The sequence below is a fragment of the Erinaceus europaeus genome, chromosome 5 (assembly GCF_950295315.1).
Source record: "Erinaceus europaeus chromosome 5, mEriEur2.1, whole genome shotgun sequence".
NCBI classification, from domain to species: domain Eukaryota; kingdom Metazoa; phylum Chordata; class Mammalia; order Eulipotyphla; family Erinaceidae; genus Erinaceus; species Erinaceus europaeus.
The window spans coordinates 97,756,492-97,764,988 of record NC_080166.1 but is presented as its reverse complement, the minus strand read 5'-3'; the positions used below and the strand labels follow the sequence as shown (position 1 = coordinate 97,764,988).

Here is an 8,497-nt window from a genome sequence, read left to right as displayed (position 1 = left end):
ACAGTAGACTGTGTAAGTATTTCCTATTCTGATCTTGTTTTTCAATTTTTGCCTGTGAATGAGATCAGCCCATATTCATCCTTCTGTTTCTGACTTATTTCACTTAACATTATTTCTTCATGCTGCTGAAAATGGTGAAATTCCCATTTTTTCTCTGAAAATGTCCAATAGTTCTAGTATATCTATCTCTTCATTTAGCTCCCTCATTTCTTTGTTGATTTTCTGCCTGGATTATCTGTCAAGTTGAGAGACTGGGGTGTTGAAGTCCCTGGTATTACTGTATTGCTGTTAATATATTGCTGTAGCTCTTTCAGTAGACGTTTGATGCATTTAGATGGCCTCTCCTTGGATGCATAGATGCTGATAATCATTAAGTCCTCTTGATTGATTGATCCTGTGAACACTAAGTAATGTTCATCCCTATCTTTTAAAATTTTATTTATTTTAAGGTCTATAGTGTCAGATATGAGCATAACTGTTCCTGCCCCTTTTTCTGGTCTATTGGCTTGTGTGGTAGTTTTCCATCATTTCACTTTGAGTCTGTGTTTATCTTGCTTGTTGAGTTATGTGGGATTCATGTAGACAACAAAGGGTTTTGTTGTATTTTCTGATCTATCTTCCTACTCTGTGCCTTTTAATAGGTAAATCCAGGCCATTGACATTATAGATTGAAGATATTTTAATGCCACTATTATAGCTTTTTAGTGTTCTGATATATAGCATGTTTATGTTGATCTGATTGTTTATAGGAGACCTTTCAGAACTTCTTTCAGCGCAGGCTTGGTAATAGTCGATTCCTTCAACTGTTGCTGGTCTGAGGAGGTTTTATGCCTCCATCTAGTTTGAATTACCATCTGGCAGGATACAATAGTCTTGGTTGAAAACCTTTCTCATTGAGCACTCAATTGATTTCGCGCCATCTCTTCTGACCTGTAGTGTTTGTGTGGAGAAATCTGCTGATAATCTTCTGTGTTTTCCTCTGTAGATGACTCTTGTTTTTTCTCTTGCAGCCTTCAAGATCCTTTCTTTATCCTTATTCCTTTTCATCCTAAATATGATGTGTCTTGGTGTCTTGAAGTCTGGGTTAATTCTGTTTGGGACCCTCTGGGCTTCTTGAACATTTATGTCTTTGATGTTGTCTAGACTAGAGAATTCTCAGCTATTTTGTCCAAAAAAAATGCTTTCTTACCCTCTCTCACTCTTTCTTCCTCTGGGAGGCCTGTAATGCATATATTATTTCTTTTGAAGTCATCCTATAGATCTCTGTTGTTGTTTTTAGTATCTTTTAGTCTTCTTTTGAGATCTCTTACTGCTTTCTTAGTTTTCCCTAATCTGTCCTCAATCTTGTTACTTCTGTTTTCTGCCTCATTTATTCTATTCTCTCTTCCTTCTGTTGTTTTCTGTAGCTCAGCTATTTTGTTACCCTGCTCTGATACTATATTAGCATTTTTAGCTAGTTGTGCTCTTAGCTCAGTTATTTCACCTTTAATCTCTCTAATTACTTAAACATAATGCTTTCTTTCAGGGTCTCATTTGTTGTTTCTGCATTTCTTATAACAATTCTTTTAAACTCCTCAGTCTTGTGACTAATTCCTCAGCTAGCATTTGGATGTTGATCTCATTCTTCTGTGTTTCTACTTTTGGGGGGGGGGGTTATCTGGACTTTTATCCGAGTTCTTTTCTCCAATGTTTGTCCTTGGTTAAACCTTTATTACAGTGTGTTATGAGGTCCTTATCTCATTACTTTTCAGTCCAATGATCACTCTTGCCTGTGTCTAAGTAAGGTACTTAAAACATTCATAGTTGTGAAAATTAAGAGTTATTTCAATGTTATCTCAATCCCTGAGTTGAAGCACAGTAGTTGTTAAATCCTCTTTTGTTCTTTTTCTTCTCTGTAGGCTATGGTAGTCTGAGGGATTTTTACCTATAAGTAGTTTTCTTTTAGCTTAATCCCTCAGTCCTGACCAAGAGATAAGGAGGGGTGGGAGAGAGATTGTTGTTTTTGACGGGTTAGGTTGTTTTCGCCGGGCTGGCTTCACGGGCAGGTAACAGACGACCAGGGACTCATAGTTGAGCTGTAGGCAGTATCTCTTTATTCATGCAGGACGCAGCACAATCTAAGACGAGCTAAGCTAAACTCAAGGTAAAGTAAAACTCACAATGCTGTCTTTATATATACTTGCCAAGTAGGGTGGAAACAGGATGTGACATAGAGAGGGTGGAGAGAAAAGTGACTGGTAAAAATCAGAGTGTGACAAGGAGCGGGCAGATTAGGCGAGAATCCTATCACTGAACTACAAATGCCCTGGAGGGAGGGTGGAACTTGTTAACAGTGGTTATGTAAATAAAATAGTGTTAAGCAGGGGGGATTTAAACCAAATGAAACAGAAGGGGTCTCATGCATACCAACAAGAGATAGCACAGTGATTATGCAAAGAGACTCCACACTCCAAGGATCCAAAGCTACAAGGTCAATTCAGCTTTTCTGCTATCAGCTAGAGCTTAGCTGGGCAGCACTGCTTGGCCCTGTGAATATCTAAACAAGACCTGTTTATAGTATGTAGGTTCTGAGGTAATTATTCATCATGTTCTCATCAGAAGAACAACATGGAAAGGCTTCCACTATACAGCCCCACTCTTAGACCACTAGGGTAGGAATTCTCCTGAGTTTCCTGGTCAGTTCTCTGTCCCCCGGTGTCAACACAGGGCCTTCCTCCCACCCCTGCTGCTCCAGCCTCTGAATACAATTGCAAATGGAGACTCACAGTTGTATTTGGTGAGTCTTAGGTGAGTCCTCTTCTCCCTTCAGCAGTCTTTTTGTTGGTAAAACAGACTGGAGGTGGCTCCTCAACTGGAAAACTGCCAGACTGGACTGTTACCAGCCATTTGGGAGTAGATATGGGCTTTAGCCCCAAGCATTTCTCTTTAGGCTCCTCTCTGTCCTTGAGCCACACTTGTTTTCACTCACTGGTGACTTGGTGGGTTCCCAAAGTAGCCCCAGTCTCATCTTGTTGAAGTCTCAGATGATTTTTGATATTTCTTGTTATTTAGAGAAGTTTCTCAACTGGATAGAGGTGGAGGTCTGGGCAGAATTTTGGTCTCTGGATACTCAGATAATTTAGTGGGTTCCCAAAGCAGTTCTAGTCCTGTCTTATTGTAGTACCAATTGATGTCCTTTGATATTTCTCCATCACTACCTATTTCTTTGGTATAAGCAACCTGAATTAAATGAGATTAAATTGTTATAGGGAAAGAGGAAGTTACCATATGAAAAAAAATTTCAGAGGAAAAGATAAATATTTAGATATGGAATGTGACCTTTTTGTGCTCAAAGGAAAAAAATAAAATACATAAAATTAATAAACTTGGGGAGTTGGGCTGTAGCGCAGCGGGTTAAGCGCAGGTGGCACAAAGCACAAGGACCGGCATAAGGATCCCGGTTCGAACCCCGGCTCCCCACCTGCTGGGAGTCGCTTCACAGGCAGTGAAGCAGGTCTGCAGGTGTCTATCTTTCTCTCCTCCTCTGTCTTCCCCTCCTCTCTCCATTTCTCTCTATCCTATCCAACAACGACAACAGCAATAATAACTACAACAATAAAACAACAAGGGCAACAAAAGGGAATAAATAAATAAAATAAATATTAAAAAATTAATAAACTTGTCAATTTATGACCAATACAAATTTTCCATCATGGTTTTGTTGGCTCACATATGCCACTAGGACACACACACACACACACACACACACACACACACCTATTTAAAAAAGGACAAAATGCATAAATTTTTGATGACCAAAATAGCTTAGCATAATATTTTTGCAAAGAGACTCATTCCTGAGGCTCCAAAGCTCTCAATCCTTTTCACCAACATAAACTAGAGCTGAGTAGTGCTCTTGTTAAAAAAAAAAAAAAGTAATAAAGACAGAAAGGAAGGAAGGAAGAAAGGGGAAGGAAAGGGAAGGAAATGGTAGGGAATAGAAGAGAAGGGGATGGGAGGGTAGGGGAGGAAAGGGAAGGGAAGGAAAATAAAGGAAAGGAAAGGAAAGGAAAGGAAAGGAAAAAGTTTTATGTAGCCATTTTCTTAGGATTTATTTTAGGGTATAATTTGCAATGACTATTGAACTACTTCTACTGCCCATGATATTATGGAATAATCAGAACACCTGAAGGTTCACAAGCCAGTGTTATTGCCTCTAGGAGACTCGGAGACTTTATATTGAAAGAGGTAGATATAGAACTTGATGCTTTCACATTTATTACTAATGCCACATTGGTTCAATATCCCCTTCATTAATTGAAGTAGATTCTTTTTTTAAAAATATTTATTTATTTCCTTTTGTTGCCCTTTTTTATTGTTGTAATTATTGCTGTTTTTATTGTTGGATAGGACAGAGAGAAATGGAGAGGGGAAGGGAAGACAGAGAGGGGGAGAGAAAGATAGACACCTGCAGACCTGCTTCACCACCTGTGAAGGGACTCCCTTGCAGGTGGGGAGCCGGAGGCTCGAACTGGGATCTTTCCACCAGTCCTTGTGCTTTGCACCACGTGCGCTTAACCCACTGTGCTACCACCTGACTCCCTTGAAGTAGATTCTATACCCAATCATTCTATCAACTACTCAGCAAATACAGTTTACCTCTGCTAGTATTTACTCAAGAATCCTCATAAATGAGTTGCTGTGTTAATCTATCAAAGATAAGTATGAAAACAATTCAAAATGAATTTATGTTCATGTTGGATTTACTATTTCATAGATTAGTTGTTCATGAATCAAAATATTGGCAGAATGAAACAAATATATTAGTGATATTTAAAGAATGCAATGGTTTCAGAGAAGAAATGAAGTAATAAGTAGTAAACGGCTAAATGGAAAAATCTAATTGTAAAATTTCTAAGTGAATTGTTTAGTAGTTGCTTTAGGGGAAGAAGAGTTAATGGCTTGTCAACTTGGAACCATAACAGCTCTTCTGAAAATATCACTACTGAAATATCACTTAATGCTTAAAGGCTAAACAAGACAGTGCCTACAGTACTACAAGTTTTCTGTCAAAGATGCTATATTTATAGATGAAATTGGCCTTGTTACAAAGAGAAAATTGCATTTTAAAAATTTAATGAGAAACTTTTCATTGACTAGAACAGCATGAATTGTATTTTAGCAACAAAATACTTTCATGACAGCTTCTGTGGAATTCACTAAGTTTGATAATACCATCTAAAATTAATCAAATGATTTGGTAACAAATTAAAATATTAAATGCCATTTTACCCATAAAATTATTTCATAACTACCTAAATCTCCATCACTAATATATTACAGAAATAATGATAAACAATTAGCTAGTTATCTCCTTAATTTAATTCTCAGGTTCAGTTGATTTTACTGATTGAATTAATAAATATTTCTACTTCTATGGAGTCATAAAAAATTAAGAAACAGAGACATAGTGTAACTTTATCTATTTATATGTTTATTAATTTATTGCCACCAGGTTTATCATTGTGAGTTAGTGCCTGCATGATTACATTTTTCCTGGTTTCCATTATTGCAGGTTTTTTTCTTTTCTATTTTATCTCCTGTTTGGATACAGGATGAGAAACAGAAATAGAGACAGAGAGATAAAAACTTGCAACACTGCTCCACCATTCATGGGGAACCCACACACATAGCCTGCAGGTGAGGAATTTTATTTTTTTTATCTGAAATGCTTTTGATTGAGAGAAAGTTAATGAATAGTACAAGGAAACATTTACAGCACTGGTTGTAAGGAATATTCTACTATCTCTTTACAAAATTTCTGAATAGTTTTATATATACTACATAAGAAGACTATTTTTCTACATAAACAAGTTATCATAAATTTCTGCAAACTTAATCATGCCACAGACTTTACCAATGTTCACCAAGTGTGAGCTTTTTAATAGCCAAAGGACCCAATTTAAAATCATGTCCAACTTGCTTTCATGTCTCTTGTTTCCTTCACTCTGAAAATATTTAATCTTTACCTTGACCTTGACATTTTTAAGGTTATAGGCTAGCTAGTTTATATAGCATTCCTCAAATTGTATTTACTTTCTATTGACTCATATTTGACTTAGAATTTTCATTTCAACAGATTGGCAATATCAACTGATAGATATTCCTCTCTTGGCTTAATTTTGAATGCTCCTCTATTCACTGAGTTTGCATTTGGTGCAGTTTAACAATTCCAGCTTCTGAATGGAGAGGACCTAAAGTATTAAGAAAAAATTAAATGATGAATATAGTATTTAAATCATAAAACTTGCCCAATCATTTTCCTAGAGTGTTTCCATTTTAAGATGCAGCCCATATGCATCTCTCTCTCCCTATCTTCTGTGTGTGTGGTGTGTACACACATATATAAATTATTTATTTCTATCAGCTTTAAAATAATGATGAAATTGTCCTGTCCATTAATGGAAAAGGAAGTATAAAGATTGAGACAAATCATTGAATGGTGTTTTAGAAAAGAAAACTGCTTTATTCAAATGAAGGAAAGTCTATTTCACTCTTGCTGGTATTATAACCAATAATATACTTGCCACTTTTCCATTTACTTGAATAATAACTTTCAGAACCCAGAGAAGTCCCCTACTTTGTGTTTTCTACATGCATTGTTTCAATAAAATACAGACACCATATTAGATAACATGATGGATCTCAGCCCTGTCCTCTCTCACAGCACTCACCCCAAAGATGTCTAGAGCCTTCCCTAAAACGTAGAGTAATAGGGATCCCAACTCTGATTGAAAACATATTGATGCTTAATGCACTACAAGGGCACAGGCCATGATGACACTGGTGAATAGTCCTTCAGTGAACACTTGTTTCTTTAGAGACATCAACACGTTTGTTGAGAAGGGTCATTCACACTTCAATCCTTCCCTTCCTGGGGCTACTCTGCTTGGAAGAGCCAAGCTGCCATATGGCATATTAAAGATCTCTCTAATAAATCTAGCTAAGCAGCCCATTCCTTCAAGCTGCTTTCTTTATATATGTGTGTAATGCAGTTTATTGGTTGTTACCAACATCTGGACCAGGGATGAGGACAGTATGTATCCTATGCCGAGGATATTAGTTCCCTATTATCTGCATCATTGGCTTTGAATGTCAGGAAGTACATTTTCCTGCTGATGCATAGCTGTCTTTATGGGATCCTATGAAAATAAAATGTACAAAGAGATTCCATACAGACAGTAAGGGAGAAGGGTGCTTATCCACTTTTTGTTGTATTTTAATGCATAATTAAAAGTAGAAATATATACGTGCAATACAAATGGGTATAACTTACAGAGACAAGAATAATGTCTAAAGTGGTTGTGAGAGTATCTACACAATGATACAAGCCTTACTTCTGCGCTTCCACCATTGTCTAATGATGATATCAACATGTGGTATATTTGAATATAACCTCAGAAAATATGAGCATTTTAAATGCTTCCTCAGATCACTTTGGCGCTGCTGGAAGTGGGGGGACAGGACCAAATAGGGATAATGATACATGCCCAACACTATACAGAATAAAACCCTCTGAACCTTTCCTAAGATGGCATTTTTGTCACAGAGAATAGGATATGAACAATGTCATTGTCATAACTGAAAAGAGAAGATTTTATGTGACATAGGGGTTTCCATGCTGTTTCTACAACCATGGAGGCAATAAATTGCTGAAAAAAGAAAATGAATTGCTGATTATTTTCATGTGACTTCTTCTAGCTAAACTGTTAACTTGAGATAAAAACAAAAAACTATTGAGACTACTAAGATTATTCACTTTATTAATTTATTATTGTTTCTTCATGTAAAACATTTCATTTTTAAGGAGCATGATTTTTTTCTATATTTTGTCATTATTTAATTAAATGCAATCAGAAGGACTATCATTAATATATATATATATATTAATATTAAAAGGTATCTATTGAATCTCATGTCCTTTTTATCCCTCTTCCCTCCCCCCTGCCCCCTTTTTTTCTGGTTAAACTGTGACTCCAGACAAGATCTAAAGAAGAGTTTCACAATCTCTTCCCTGATTTTATAAAGATTTACTTTATCCTTCTGTGTTAGCCTCTTAAAGCACTGCATTAAAAGAGCACAAGAAAGGGCTCCTTTCTTTTCTTTCTTTTTTTTTTTTTATCCTTTTTAATGTCATAAACTAGTCACTACTGAGTTCATTTTAGATTTAGATACCAGAGCCTTCTTTTATCCCCAAATCATATCTTATTTCTGATACATCATAATACTAAAGTAGACCTTATATGTCCTGTATTAGATTTCATTGTTCTTCAGAAACTAAAGATCACTGAATAATAATCTTAAAAACTTTACTGAGGGCAGGCGAGTTAACTGGCCTGAATTCAGACTTTGCCATGCACTCAACCCAGGTCTAGTCCTGGCCTCCAACACATTTCAGTGCTGTGGTATCTTTCCCTTCTTTTACTGTCTCTGTCTCTATCTGAAGAAGTCACTAGCC

At 36.5% G+C, this 8,497-nt stretch overlaps 1 pseudogene; it reads right to left on the bottom strand.

Annotated features, from left to right (window-relative positions):
* Positions 1–8,005: 8,005 nt before the first annotated feature.
* Positions 8,006–8,120, bottom strand: LOC132538877 (small nucleolar RNA SNORA26; annotated as a pseudogene).
* Between the last annotated feature and the right edge of the window lie 377 nt (positions 8,121–8,497).